Source organism: Heterodontus francisci, unplaced genomic scaffold, assembly GCF_036365525.1.
Source record: "Heterodontus francisci isolate sHetFra1 unplaced genomic scaffold, sHetFra1.hap1 HAP1_SCAFFOLD_286, whole genome shotgun sequence".
NCBI lineage: Eukaryota > Metazoa > Chordata > Chondrichthyes > Heterodontiformes > Heterodontidae > Heterodontus > Heterodontus francisci.
The window spans coordinates 1,817,138-1,831,799 of NW_027141006.1; the positions used below are offsets into that span (position 1 = coordinate 1,817,138).

Consider the following 14,662-nt stretch of genomic DNA (forward strand, 5'->3'; position numbering starts at 1 on the left):
TTGTCGTCAGCTCTGATATGCAGGTGAACACCCCCATCTGTGTCACTGAAAGTGTACAATAGCAGCATGGAGAAGAATACACCAGTTATAAAGGATGTGATAAATAGACAGTTAGAAAATAATGATATGATTGGGCAGAGTCAACATAGATTTATGAAAAGGAAAACAGGTTTGAAAAAACCCGTTGAGTTTTTTGAGGATGTTACCTGTAGAACAGATAAAGGAGAACCAGTGGATGCTTTGGTAATGTCCCACACAGGAGGTGAGTAAACAAAATTAGAGCACATAGGATTGGAGATAATATACTGGTATGGATTGAGAATTGGTTAACAGACCGAAAACAGAGAGCAGGAATAACGGGTCCTCCTCAGGATGGCAGGCTGTTACTATTGGGGTACTGCAAGAATCAGTGTTGGAGCCACAGCTGTTAACAACCGAAATAAATGATTTGGATGTAGGGATTAAATGTAATATTTCCAAGTTTGCAGATGACACAAAGCTAGGTGAAGTGTGAGCTGTGAGAAGGATGCAGAGAGGCTTCCAGGGAACCTGGAGAGGCTAAGTGAATGGGAAAGAACATGGCAGATGGAATATAATGTGAGTAAGTGTGAAGTTCTCCACTTTGGTGGAATAAACAGAAAGACAGAGTATTTCTTAAATGGTGAGAGGTTGGGAAGTGTTGATGTCCAAAGGGACCTGGGTGTCCTTGTTCATGAGACACTAAAAGCTCTTGTGCAGGTGCAGCAATCAATTAGGAAGGCAAATGGTATGTTGGCCTTCACACGAGGGGTCATGAGTACAGGAGTAAAGATGTCTTGTTGCAATTGTATAGAGCCTTTGTGAAACCGCGCTGGAGTATTGTGTATAGTTTGGTCTCCTCATCTAAGGAAGGATATACTTGCCATAGAGGGAGTGAAACAGAGGGTCACCAGACTAATCCCTGGGATGGTGGGATTGTCTTTTGAGGAAACTGGGCCTGTATTCCTTAAAGTTTCGAAGAATGAGAGGTGATCTCATTGAAACTGATAAAATTCTTATAGGGCGTGACAGTGTGGATGTAGATAGGATGTTTGCCCTGGTTGGTGAGTCTAAAATCAGGGGACCAAGTCTCAGAATAAGGAGTAGGCCATTTAAAACTGAGATCGAGTTGAATTTCTACACTCAGACGGTGGTGAATCATTGGAATTCTCTACCGCAGAGAGCTGTGGCTGTTCAATCATTGAGCATGTTCAAGACATAAATTGTTAGAAATCTTGATACTCATGACATCAAGGGATATGGGGAGAGCACGGGAAAGGGGCGTTGAGGTAGATGATCAGCCATGATCGAATTGAATGGCAGAAAAGGCTCGACGGGATGAATGGCCTACTCCTATGTTCCTCTGTTCCTAAGAGAGTTGGCGCCAGCACGCAGCCTTGCTTTACCCCACTGCTGATCTTGAAAGTGTCTGATGTTGCTCCATTGTAACTGATGGAACTGTGCATGTTCTCGTGGAAAGAAGAGATGATGCCCAAGAGTTCAGGAGGGCAGCCGAGTTTCCATCGCAATTTGAAGAGTCCGCCTCTGCTTACAAGATCAAAGGCCTTGGTGATGTTTATCAAAATGTGTGCGGGTCTGTGGCGCAATGGATAGCGTGTTGGACTTCTAAATAATGATAAAGAAGGCATTCAAAGGTTGTGGGTTCAAATCCCCCCAGAGTCAAATTTTGGACCAGAAACAGAAGAGCACGACGGAACAGAGAGTGAACAAGTGTGTCAAAAGCACCGACTCAGAGACAGAGCGACAGAGAGGAGCACAGCAGGAGCAGAGCTGGGGTAAAACAATCAAAAAGTGATATGACAATGGAGAGTGAGAGCAGGGAAACAGAGAGCCGCTGGGGTGAGTTTACAGGATTTGGTTCTTGCTTCGGTGCAGTGGAAGGAGCTGCTTGGTGAGGATCTGTTGAGCTGTGACATCACAGGCAAGCAGGTAGTTGATTGGTTTGGAAAAAGCTGCATGTTTGATGAGTATCTGCAAGTGATTAAGGTCCATTTTGCTGCAAATGTAAAACTGTAATTGACATGACAATTGTGAAACGGAAGGGTTGGGAAGAAACTCATGAGAGTATTGAAGGAAACTGATCTCCCTTGCAATGTTTGTATTTTTTGGTGCTGTTTGGAAACTGTTTGGCAATGTAATTTTTACAGATGTTTATGAATAAAGTATATTTTGGAAATAAAAAAAAAGTGTTTAGTTTCTGCGGCAAAACACCTTTGACCACCGGTCCATCAGGCAGTGGTCTGCACGGAATGTCCTCAAGGGCCTACGGGAAAAGGAGATGGTGGATCCTGTCGGATGGTTCCCCGAGCAGACCGTCAAAGGCATTTGGCGGAATGCCTCATCACCAGATCTTTCAAACAAGCACCAAGACGTAGCTTGGCTGGTGGTGAGACGGGCCCTTTCCGTCAGATCCTTCCTGCACACCCGATGTCTCGCCCCCTCCGCACAGTGCCCCCGCGTTGGCTGTGGTGGGGAAGAGACGGTCGCCCACCTCCTCCTGGAATGTGTCTTTGCAAAGCAGGTGTGGAAAGAGATGCAGTGGTTTTTGTCGAGGTTCATCCCAAGCAGCTCTGTAACACAGGAGTCAGTGCTCTCAGGGCTGCTCCCAGGGACGCACACCGAGACAAACATCAACTGCTGCTGGAGGACTATCAATTCGGTGAAAGACGCCCTTTGGTCTGCCCGAAACTTGCTGGTCTTCCAGCGCAAAGTGTTGTCCACCACCGAATGTTGCAGACTGGCACATTCCAAGGTCCAGGACTACGTGCTGAGGGACGCACTAAAGCTTGGAGCAGCCGCAGCAAAGGCTCAATAGGGAAAGACCACAGTGTAAGGTCCCCCCACCAAGCTGAACTGAGGGGCTGGATCCATGGGAAATCCCTCGAACTGTATCGTTGATATTTTCTTTTGCTGTAAATGTAAAACTGTAATTGGCATGACAATAGTGAAATGGAAGGGTTGTGAAGAAACTCATGATAGGAGAGAAGGAAACTGATCTCCCTTGCAATGTTTGTATTTTTTGGTGCTGTTTGAAACTGTTTGGCAATGTAATATTTGCAGATTTTTATGAATAAAGTATATTTTGAAAATTAAAAAAACGTGTTTGCGTCTCAAAGTGTGAGAAAAAAGGAATGTAGTGGTAGTAGGGGACAGTATAGTAAGGTGGATTAACACTGTTCTCTGCAGCAAAGAGCAAGAGTCCAGACGGCTGTGTTGCCTGCCGGTGCCAGGATTCAGGACGTCTGCTCAGGGCTGGAGCGAAACATACAATGGGAGGGGGAGGATCCAGTTGTCGTGGTCCATGTCGGTACCAACGACATAGGCAGGACAAGGATAGAGATTCTGCATAGTCAGTATGAGGAACTAGGCACCAAATTAAGAAGCAGAACCTCAAAGGTAATCATCTCTGGATTATTACCTGAGCCATGTGCAAATTGGCATAGGACAAATAAGATTAGAGAAAGTAATGTGCGGCTGAAAGACTGGTGTGGTAGTAGTGGGTTCTGGTTCGTGGGGCATTGGCACCAGTACTGGGGAAAGAGGTGGCTGTACCGTTGGGATGGTCTACACCTGAAACGTGCTGGTGCCGGTGTTCTCGCGAGCCACATAACGAGGGACGTAGAGACGGTTTTAAACTGAATAGTGGGGGCAAGGGATCAAATTTGGGAAGATATGGTGAATCAAGGAGGAGAGGCAAGGCAAGAGAGAAAGGTATAAATATGGGAAATGATAAACAGACTGTGACAGGAAGGGACAGAATGTACAAATCTAAGAGTAAATCAACAGATAAGGCTAGAGGTTACAAAAATAATAAAAGGACAAAACTAAGTGCTCTGTATCTGAATGCATGGAGCTTTCGAAACAAAACAGATGAACAGAGAGCACAAATAGAATAAATAAGTACGATCTGATAGTCATTACAGAGACATGGCTGCAGGGCGACAGAGATTGGGATGAGAATATTGGAGGTGACATGGCATTTAGGAAGGACAGGAAGCTTGGAAAAGGTGATGGGGTAACTCTGTTAATTAATGATGGTATTAGCGCAATAGAGAGGGATGACCTAAGTTCAGGAGATCACGATGTAGAAGCAGTTTGAGTTGAGATGAGAAATAATACAGGCAAGAAGTCACTTGTGGGAGTGGTGTACAGGCCAGCTAACATTAACCACACTGTAGGATGGGGTATAAAAAAAGAAATAATGGCAGCTTGTCAGAAAGGTACAGCAATAATTATGGGGGATTTTAATCTACATATAGACTGGAAATTCTGATGGGCAGAGGTAGCCTAGATGAGGAGTACATAGAATGTTTTTGGGATAATTTCTTGGAAAAATAAGTTCTGGAGCCAACCTGAGAGCAGGCTATACTAGACCTGGCATTGTGCAACGAGATAGGATTAATTAATGACCTCGTAGTTAAGGTGCCCCTAGGTAGTAGCGATCATAATATGATTGAATTTTACATTCAGTTTGAGGGAGAGAAGAGTGGGTCCCAAACGAGTATTTTAAACTTAAATAAGGGCAATTATAAGGGCATGAAAGCAGAGCTAGCTAAAGTGAACTGGCAAATTAGGTTAAGGGATAAGTCAATAGAGATGCAGTGGCAGACATTTAAGGAAAATTTCAGAATACACAGAATAGATATATTTCAACGAGAAAGAAAAATTCCAAAGGTGGGACTCACCATCCATGGTTCAGGAAAACAGTTAAAGATACTATCAAACTTAAAGAAAAAGCCTATAATTGTGCAAAGATGGGAGGCAGGTCAGAAGATTGGACAGAATATAAAAAAACAGCAAAGAATGACTAAAAGATTGATAAGGAAGGTAAAATTAGAGTATGAGAGAAAGCTAGCGAGAAATATAAAGACAACTAGTAAGAGTTTCGATAGATATTTTAAAAAGAAAAGAGATAACAAAGTGAGTGTTGGTCCTATGGAAAGTGTGTCTGGGGAATTAATAATGGATAATTAAGAGATGGCAGATGAATTGAACAGATACTTTGGATTGGTCTTCACTATTGAGGATACAAATAACATCCCAGTATTAGCTGTAAGTCAGGAAATGGAAGGGAGGGAGGAACTCAAGAAAATTACAATCACCAGTGAAGTGGTACTGAACAAATTGTTGGAGCTGCGGGCTGACAAGTCGCCAGGTCCTGAAGTGGCTAGTGAGATAGTTGATGCGCTGGTTTTAATTTTCCAAAATTCCCTCGCTTCGGGAAGGTTCTGTTAGATTGGAAAGTAGCGAATGTAATTCATTTATTCAAAAAGGGAGGGAGACAGAAAGCAGGAAACGACAGGCCAGTTAGCTTAACATCTGTCTCAGGGAAAATGTTAGGAGCGATTACTGAAGATGTTATAGCAGGGCATTTAGAAAAAATAAAGCTAATCAGGCTGAGTCAACATGGTTTTGTGAAAGGGAAATCATGTTTAACCAATTTATTGGAGTTCTTTGAGGGAGTTACATGTGCTGTGGATAAAGGGGAACCGGTGGATCTATTTTACTTCGATTTCCAGAAGGATAAGGTGACATATCAAAGGTTATTGCAGAAAATAAAAGCTCATGGTGTCAGGGGTAACATATTGGCATGGATAGAGGATTGGCTAGCTGACAGGAAACAGAGAGTCAGCATAAATGGGTCATTTTCTGGTTGGCAAGAAGTAACGAGTGGTCCACAGGGATCTGTGCTGGGGCCTCAACCTTCTACAATTCTCGAAATGACTTTGATGAAGGGACCAAAAGTATGGTTGCTAAATTTGCTGATGACAAAGATAGGTAGGAAAGTAGGTTGTGAAGAGGACATAAGGGGGCTACAAAGGGATATAGATAGGTTAAGTGACTGGGCAAAGACCTGGCAAATGGAGTATAATGTGGGAAAGTGGGAAATTGTCCACTTTGGCAGGAAGAATAAAAAAGCATATTATCTAAATGGTGAGAGATTGCGGAGATCTGAGATGCAGGGGATCTGAGTGTCCTAGTGCACGAATCGCAAAAGGTTAGTCTGCAGGTACAGCACGTAATTAGGAAAGCTAATAGAATGTTATCATTTGTCGCCAGGGGAATTGGATACAATAGTAGGGAGGTTATGCTTCAGCTATACAGGGCATTGGTGAGACCTCTTCTGCAACACTGAGTACAGTACTGGTCTCCTTATTTATGGAAGGATATAAATGCATTGGAGGTAGTACAGAGAAGGTTTACTAGACTAATACATGGAATGGGTGGGCTGTCTTACGGGGAAAGATTGGACAGGCTAGGTTCGTATCCACTAGAGTTTAGAAGAGAAAGAGGCGACATGATTGAAACATACAAGATCCTGAGGGGTTTTGACAGGGTGGATGTGGAAAGGATGTTTCCCCTTGTGGGAGAATATAGAGCTAGGGGTCACTGTTTAAAAATAAGGGGTCACCCATTTAAGACAGAGATGAGGAGCAATTTTCCCCCTCAGAGGGTCGTGAGTATTTGGAATTTTCTTCCTCAAAAGGCGGTGGAAGCAGAGTCTTTGAATATTTTTAAGGGATAGATGGATAGATTCTTTATCTGCAAGGGGGTGAAAGGTTATCGGAGGTAGATGGAAATGTGGAGTAATCAGTTCAGCCATGAGCTTATTGAATGGTGAAGCAGGCTCGAAGGGACGAGTGGCCCACTCCTGCTCCTAATTCGTATGTTCATATGTAAAGACAATGTAGAGTGGTCTGTACTGTTCACAGTACTTCTCCTGTAACTGCCGAAGTGAGACAATCATGTCGACTGTCGATCTACCAGCTCTGAAGCTGCACTGAGACTCAGGATAGATGTGTGATGCCAGGGTCTGCAATCTGGTCAGAGCAATGCGAGCAAAGACCTTCCCCACAATACTTAGCAAGGAGATGCCTCGCTAATTGCTGCAGTCACTGCGATTCCCCCTTATTGTTGTACAAGGTGACAATGTTTGCATCACGCATGTTTTGAGGTGCAGATCTTTCCTTCCAACAGAGACACAGAAGTTCATGGAGATGCTGCAGTAGAACCGCTTATCCACTCTTGATGACTCCAGGTGGAATACCATCATTTCCCGGGGCTTTACCACTGGCAAGATGGTCAATGGCTTTGTTGAGCTCCACTATGGTGGGGTCACTGTCCAGCTCCTCCATGACAGGGAAGTCTGGAATGGCACTGAGAGCCACTTCAATGACAATATTCTCCGTTATGTAGAGTTTAAGGTAATGCTCCACTCACCTTTCCATCTGCTTGTTAACAGATGATTCCACTTTGACACCGCACTGAGACCTTGAGCATTGTTGTCTGAAAGAGCCTGATCGAGGATGTTGAGGAACTCCTGGGTCCTTTCTGGATCAGTGGTTCGTCATGTGTTGATCTGAGGACGACGTTCTTCTTGGATGGATGAAGCTTCCTTGGCTGAAGCCTGACCTTGTTACACACCAGGGAGTGGTCAGTGTCACAGTCAGCGCTGTGATAGCTGTGAGTGATGAGGACACTGCTGAGGGTGGTATGTCTGGTGATGATAAGGTCTAGCTGGTGCCAGTGGCGTGATCTCAGATGTCTCCAGGACACCCTGTGGCACAGCTTGACCTGGAAGTAGCTGTTCATCACACAGAATCCATGGTGACAGCATAGCTCCAGCAACCTCTGTCCATTTTCATTCATCTTGCCAATCCCCTGGTGCTCTATGCACATTGGCAAAGCTGTGTAGTCAGTACCCAAGCTTGTGTTGAAGTCTCCTAGAAGGTACAGTCCCTCAGTGCTGGGAATTCTACTGATGGCAGTATCAAGTGTCACATAGAATTGATCCTTGACATCTGGGGTGGAGGTGAGTGTCGGGACATAGATGCACATGAGATTAACTGGGCCCACGCTTGTTGACAAGTGAAGAGTAAGAAGTCTCTCTGAGCCTACTGTGGGGGGTTCACTCATCTCAAGTGGCGTGTTTTTTACTGTGAAAACCACTCCATGCTCACGAGTTGCCTCTTGGGATTTCCCCTGCCAGAAGAAGGTGTAGTGTTTCTCTTTGAGGGATCCACTTTGGACGAGTCTAGTTTCTTGCAGCACAGCAATGTCCACATTGAGCCTTGTGAGTTCTTTGTCCATCAAAGCTGTCTTGTGTGTCTCATCAACCTGCAGAAGGTTGTCAGTAAGGTCAGGAAACATGGTGCTCACATTCCAGCTTGCGATGCGAAGGACTGGTGTCTTCTTTGTTGAGCTTGTTTTTCTTGGTGCATTGATTATCGATCCGCCTGTTGAGAGATGACTCTCGAAGCTCCAAGCACCCATTGAAGCAAGCAGGTTGTGGCAGGACAGCATCTAACTGATTGGGGGCTACCCAGCTTGGAGTGGGTGGTAGCTATCCAATGAGATGCGATGATCTCTTCAACTGTCAGAAGTAACCCCTGGTGCTCATACTCTGCACCAATTGAGTGAGAGCTTATAATCGGTAACCGTTTCTTCCCGTGTTGTGCTAATGTTTAAGCACAAATAGTGTCCTCTTCGCGGCACATTTGCACTGAACACAAAATGGCTCCTTTGGTCATGTGTTAATCATAAAATGGCTTTCTTGACCTTGTTAGTTATTACAATGGATACATTATAAAAATGGTCAAGTTAAACTAAGATCGAACTACCCAAGCTTACCTGCATCCTCCAGTCCTCTGGCAACATTCCCATATTTAAGGAGGATTGAAAGATTGTGGTTCGAGTCTCTGATATGTCCACCCTTACTTCCCTCAGCAACCCAGGATGCAGCCCATTCAAACTGGGTGACTTTTCTACTGTGAGAGCTGCCAACCTTGTAATTGTCTCCTCTTTATCTATTTTCATCCTGTCCAATTTCTTCACTTCCTCCTCCTTTACTGTGACATTTGCAGCATCCGCTTATTTTGTGATACTTAATTAGTGCCTCAGCCACACCCTCTGTCTCCACAGGATCTCCTAATTGATCCCCCCTTTCACTGACTGTCCATATGTTGGTAACAGACTTCAGTGTTCCCAGTTATGTGACCTGCTAATCTTTTCTCATAGATTCTCTTGCTGATCTCATTTCCTTTTTCAGCTCTCCTCTGTACTTTCTGTATTTTGCTTGTTTCTCCACTGCATATGAATCCTCACATGATTTCGATATGAATGATTTTTGAACTATTTTGTTGAAGGATTGAGTTTTGTAAATTTCTCCCTAGCTCCCCTCATGGTCAGGCAGAAAGTTTAACTGCTGTGTTTTCAAACAGCAACAGCTTTATTTGAAAAGCCATTGGGACAGGATTCCGGGTTTTAATCCAGTCACAAATCTGGTTCTGATGTCTTGTGGCTCCAGCTGTCACATGACCTGTCAGAGGATGACCTCATAATTGACCCAGTCATGGAGATGTGGGTTGATGTTTAAATTGTTGCAAAATAATTTTCCAGAAGGACAATCAAAATGAATCGATATATAAAAGGTAGATTTTGTGAATTTGTGCTCCCAGTGGAAATTCCTGCAGAGTCTGCTGGTTTTCATATCCCCAATTCCCCACAGGAAGCTCTGTGTCGGAATCTGTATTCATTATATCAATATTATACAGAATCATTTCATGGGAGACCCCAGTGTGAATTGTAAACAGGTGGTTCAGTTTTAACTTTCAAATTAACACAGAAGCAAAATACTGCAGATACTGGAAATCTGAAATAAAAACAGAAAATGCTGGAAATACTCAGCAGGTCTGGCAGCATCTGTGGAGAGAGAAACAGAGTTAACGTTTCAGATCTGTGACCTTTCATCAGAACTGGGCTGAAATTGTCTGAGGGCCAAGTGGCCTCTTTCTGTGCCTTCAACTTTCTGTGAGTCTAAGATTCTATGAGATTGTGGAATCAATTTCAGGGTCGATGACATTGCACTCTGTAAGGATAGGAAGATGGAGATTATTAAGTACAGTGCAAGAATATAGATGCTTTTACATTATTTTAATCAAAATTGATTTAAACTTTGTGTTCACGCATCCGATCTTTTGATCACAATGACACTGATAACAATGGAAAAAGCAAGACTTGCATTTCACGACCACAGGACGTTGCAAAGCCTTTTACAGCCAATGAAGGACTTTCCAAGTGTAGTCACTGTAGTCATGTAGGAAACATGGTGGCCAATGTGGGCACAGCAAGCTCCCAGAAACAACAATGTGATAAAAACGAGATAATCTGTTTTTAAGTGATGTTGATTCAGGGTTAAACAATGACCAGCACCCCAGAAATAATTCCCCTTCTATTCTCTGAAATAGTGCCATGGTACCTTTAACATCCACCTGAGAGGGCAGAGGGATCCTCAGTTTTCTGTTTCACCTGAAAAACAGCATTTCTGATAGTGCAGCACTGCCTTAGTACTGTACTGGAGTGTCAGCCATTTTTAAAGGGCTGTTAGTCCTACTGGAAAATATTTAAAGGAAGATTAAATGAAATGAAATAAATACATTGCTTTTGCCTCTCTCCCATCCCCCCAATAACAGTTAAATTAATTATTTGCCCTTCCCTCCCAAAACCTACCTTTACCATCTGACCTTCCGCCCAAAACTGCACAAACTGTAAACTATAACCCTTCCCACCATCCCCTACACCCATGACATTAATTTGACTAAGTCCCCCCTCCCCCACACTGAGAAACTTACCTTCTCCCCCCTACCCACCAGTGTTGCACCTCATTTCCCCGGATGGGGCTCCGAAGGCATGGCAGTGCCGGTCACCGGGCTGAAGATCGCAGCTGGATATCAGGAAGTGATGGGATAATAATTAATGCAGGTTTGTGGTCCCGTTGTCGAGCGGTGGGAGTCCCCCCACAACGCCTCGCCGTCGCAGGCAATATCGAGCCAGGCCCTGCCGACGTTGAGGTCCATGGCGGGCCTCATCCGGGGCCATCTTCAGGCGGCTCCCACCCCACCCCCACCACAGATCTCGACGTTGAGGGCTCTATAGAATCCAGCCCATTATTTCTGTCAATCTCAACTGCACAAGGATTTGTCTGTTAATTGTAGAAAAATTAAAGCTCTATCACCTTTTGAAAAAAGGGGGTTTCAAATCCAATTCCAAACAAATGATAGTTCTCATTGTATCTGGAACATGTTTTCTTACATACAAACATACCAATTAGGAGCAGGAGTAGACCACTCGGCCCCTCGAGTCTGCTCCACCATTCAATAAGATCATGGCTGATCTGATTGTAACCTCAACTCCACATTCCCACCTGCCCCCGATAACCTTTCACCCCCTTGTTGATCAAGAATCTATCTACATCTATCTTAAAATATTTCAGAATTTCTGTCGTCCAGCAACTCTCACTTTATTTCCTGGATTTCACCTAAAAAATGTATTTCCACACTTTGGATATCCTGTACTTCATTAATGTTTTTGCTCTCTGGGGATTTCCCTTTAATTATATTCAGTGCTGGTATTTTACTGCCACACACTGACTGAAAGTGTCCCATCTTTCTGCAGGAAAAACACTCAGCTTCTTTGGCGAGGCAGTTTTCCCACTTGTGTCTCTCTCAGCCACACCGACTGCCATTGGTTGCAGCTACCACTAGATGCTCTTCCCGTCTTTCTTGTCTTTTCCCACTAATTTTTCCTTTTGTTTTCTGAACAAATTCAATTGAGTCTGCAACTCTGGAGATCAGACTCTCCCTGTCCCCTCGAACAACGGATTGGTTAAACTTTCTAACCTCTGTTTGTCTGCTCAATTGAAACTCTTTCGTTAATGTGAGATCAGCCCTGGACTGTAGATGATCTGAAAGGGTGTTGTCTAATACCCCGAACACAATCCTGTCTCCATTCAGCTCTTCTCTTAAGTTGCTGTATTCACAAACCTCCGTGAGTTTGTACAAGTCATTGATAAATGAATGAATACCCTCCCCATTTCTGTTTTGTACGCTTATTAAATTCAAAGTGATTCCTGACAATGCAGCGGCCAGCCGACGTCATCAGAGCGCTCCAAGCTGCGCACATGCACAAACAGTCTCCTGCGCTTTGAGGTGCTGCGCATGCTCAGCCTACGTCTTCCAGGACGAAGTGGCGCATGCGCAGGAAAACTCTCTACCCCCTCTCAGCCACTCACTCCAGGCCGCTCGCTGCCCGCTCCTCGCTACCCTGCTCCCCCGCCCTCCGGCCGCTTGCTACCCCCCCACCCCCGCACTGCCCTCTCTCCGTCCACTCACGCCCCGCTTCCCCCACACGTCCCTCCAGACACTAGCTCTAAGCCATGCTGCTTCCCTCCTCTCGGCCTCTCGCTCCAACATTCGATCATTCTTCACCGCACCACCCGATAAAGCAAGGCGAGTCTCGAGGGGAGATGGGGCAATGTTGGAGCAAGTGGCCGAGAGGAGGGAAGCGGCAGAGCCCATGGCCTGGAGTGTGAGCGGCCAGAGAGCAGGATGGGGGTGGTGGTGGGGGAAGCGGGGAGTGAGCAGTCAGAGAGTGGGATGGGGGGAAGCGGGGAATGATCGTCCGGAGAATGAGATGGCACTGTTTAGAGGGGATTTGAGGAAAAAATGTTTCAGCTCGAGGGTGGTTGGAATCTGGAACACATTGCCTGAAGGAGTGGTAGAGGCAGGAACCCTCACAACATTTAAGAAGTATCTAGATGAGCACTCAAAACGCCACAGAATACAAGGCTACGGCCACGTGCTGGAAAATGGGATTAGAATAGACAGGTACTTGATGGCCGGCACGGACACGATGGCCGAAGGGCCTGTTTCTGTGCTGTATAACTCTCTGACTCTATGAAACCTCACTGAATTACAGAGGGTGTGCAGCACTGTCAGAGGTGCTGTCCTTCTGATGAGACTTCAAACAGCACAACGTTCTCCGAGTATCAACCAAAACAAGTCCATTGTGTAGATATGTGCCGTATTTGCTTATGAAATGACAGTCACTGCTCCGAAAGTAATTCACTTTAGGTGAATTAAGATGACTTGGTACTTTATAACTGGCGAATGCGCAAGAGGTAGCGGGGGACTATTGGGGGTGGGACGGAGGCGGCGATGGCAACCTTTGAGGGGATTTTTGGGTCTAAGTTGTTTTCTGTGATAAATTGAGTAGCTCCATCTTTAATCCTGGCAGCTGCCTGATAGTCACAGACAGTGACGTTTCAGTGGAAGAGGCTGCATTTGCGCATGTGCTAGTAAGCGTCACCTGGTGGTTGCATTGTCAGCAAATGCAGCGTTTTAACTTTGGCTCCACGATGACATTTTTTTCCTCAATTAAAATAGGTCTTGAGTGCCTTAATAACTTCTTCACACGTAGCCTACACACTCCCTCCATGGCAGACAATAGTGTACTGACCTGCTCCATGTCTGGCTTCTGCACGAGACCCGATGCAGTACGATACCTTGCAAACCTCTGGAACCACCTCGGCCACTCCTCGGCTTGGTTCAGTCCAGTGACCTTTTCAAAGGTACAGGCAAAGATTTCTCCATCATTGCTTTGGTTTACTGTGGCCCCCATATAATATTCTGATATCTGTCAAGGCTTTGTACACAATTTATAAGAATCTGACGGTTAAAATAACCTGAGTTTACTCTGCACATCTTGCATTGAAAGTTTCATCTACAACTCTCCATGAGGTGCCGTACAGATTATATTACATCACTTCCTGTGATGATGCACATTGTCTATTTATATAATCTGCCCAGTAACAACCCAATGTCCACTCTTATATTATTGTACAGATGTGAGAAAAGCTGAGGATGAGAATGGAACGTCTGAATGAAGATTTCATGATGCTGATGATGTAAATGAGGCTGATCTGTTTCCCATTCCACAATCCCTCTTTATTTCTGTGCATGTTTCTCGATGCTGTTTCAACCAAATTGAAAAAGAATCACAAATCCTCCTCTGGAGCCTCAGGTGCCCATTAGGCATTGTGGCCAAGTGGTAAGGCGTCAGTCTCGTAAACTGAAGATCACGGGTTTAATCCCCGTCCGTGCCTGATGATTAGTTTCTCACTTTAAATGTGATGTTTCCAGAAAAGATGTCCGTTGCATTTGTTTTGGCCATCTGGAAATCAGTGTGATGTTACACTTTATCCTGGACACTGGGAAGAACATGAGGAGCAGCCACATGGTCCCTCGAGCCTTCTCTGCCATTGATAGAGTGAAAATAACTGAGGTCCAAGCACTGAACCTTATTACTGTGCATTTGCTTGATATTTAACAGAGCTATTCTATTAATCCCACATCCCACACTCCTGTCCTTTCCCCCATTGTCCTGTTATATTTTCCATGTCAGGTATGTATCCAATTCCATTCAGAGTTAACATTGAATCTGCTTCCACTGACCTTTCAGGATTGCATTCCAGACCAGAGCAACACACTGCTGAAAAAACAATCTCCTCATCACAACTCTAATTCTTTTGTCAATTACTTTAAATGTGTTTCCTCTGGTTACTGACCCTTCTGTCACTGGCAACACATTCTCCTTCTTCACTCTATCAAAACTCTTCAGGACTTGCATTACCTGCTGCCTTTGCTGATATAACAAGGCTGAGCACACATCACCAAAAGGAATATGATTGGCTCTGAATCACATTTATCTTTCCTGTCAATCTGATGTGGACCTTGTATTTTCCCGGAACCAAACAACCTGAGCAACAAGTGTGGGTTCCAGTGAT

The 14,662-nt window shown here is 44.7% G+C and overlaps 1 non-coding gene across 1 annotated transcript; it reads left to right on the top strand.

The window, feature by feature from the left end:
* The first annotated feature begins 13,909 nt into the window (after window positions 1-13,909).
* On the top strand, window positions 13,910-13,981 carry trnat-cgu (transfer RNA threonine (anticodon CGU)). Its single transcript has one exon. It is a non-coding gene; the product is annotated as a tRNA-Thr (tRNA).
* Window positions 13,982-14,662: the final 681 nt, after the last annotated feature.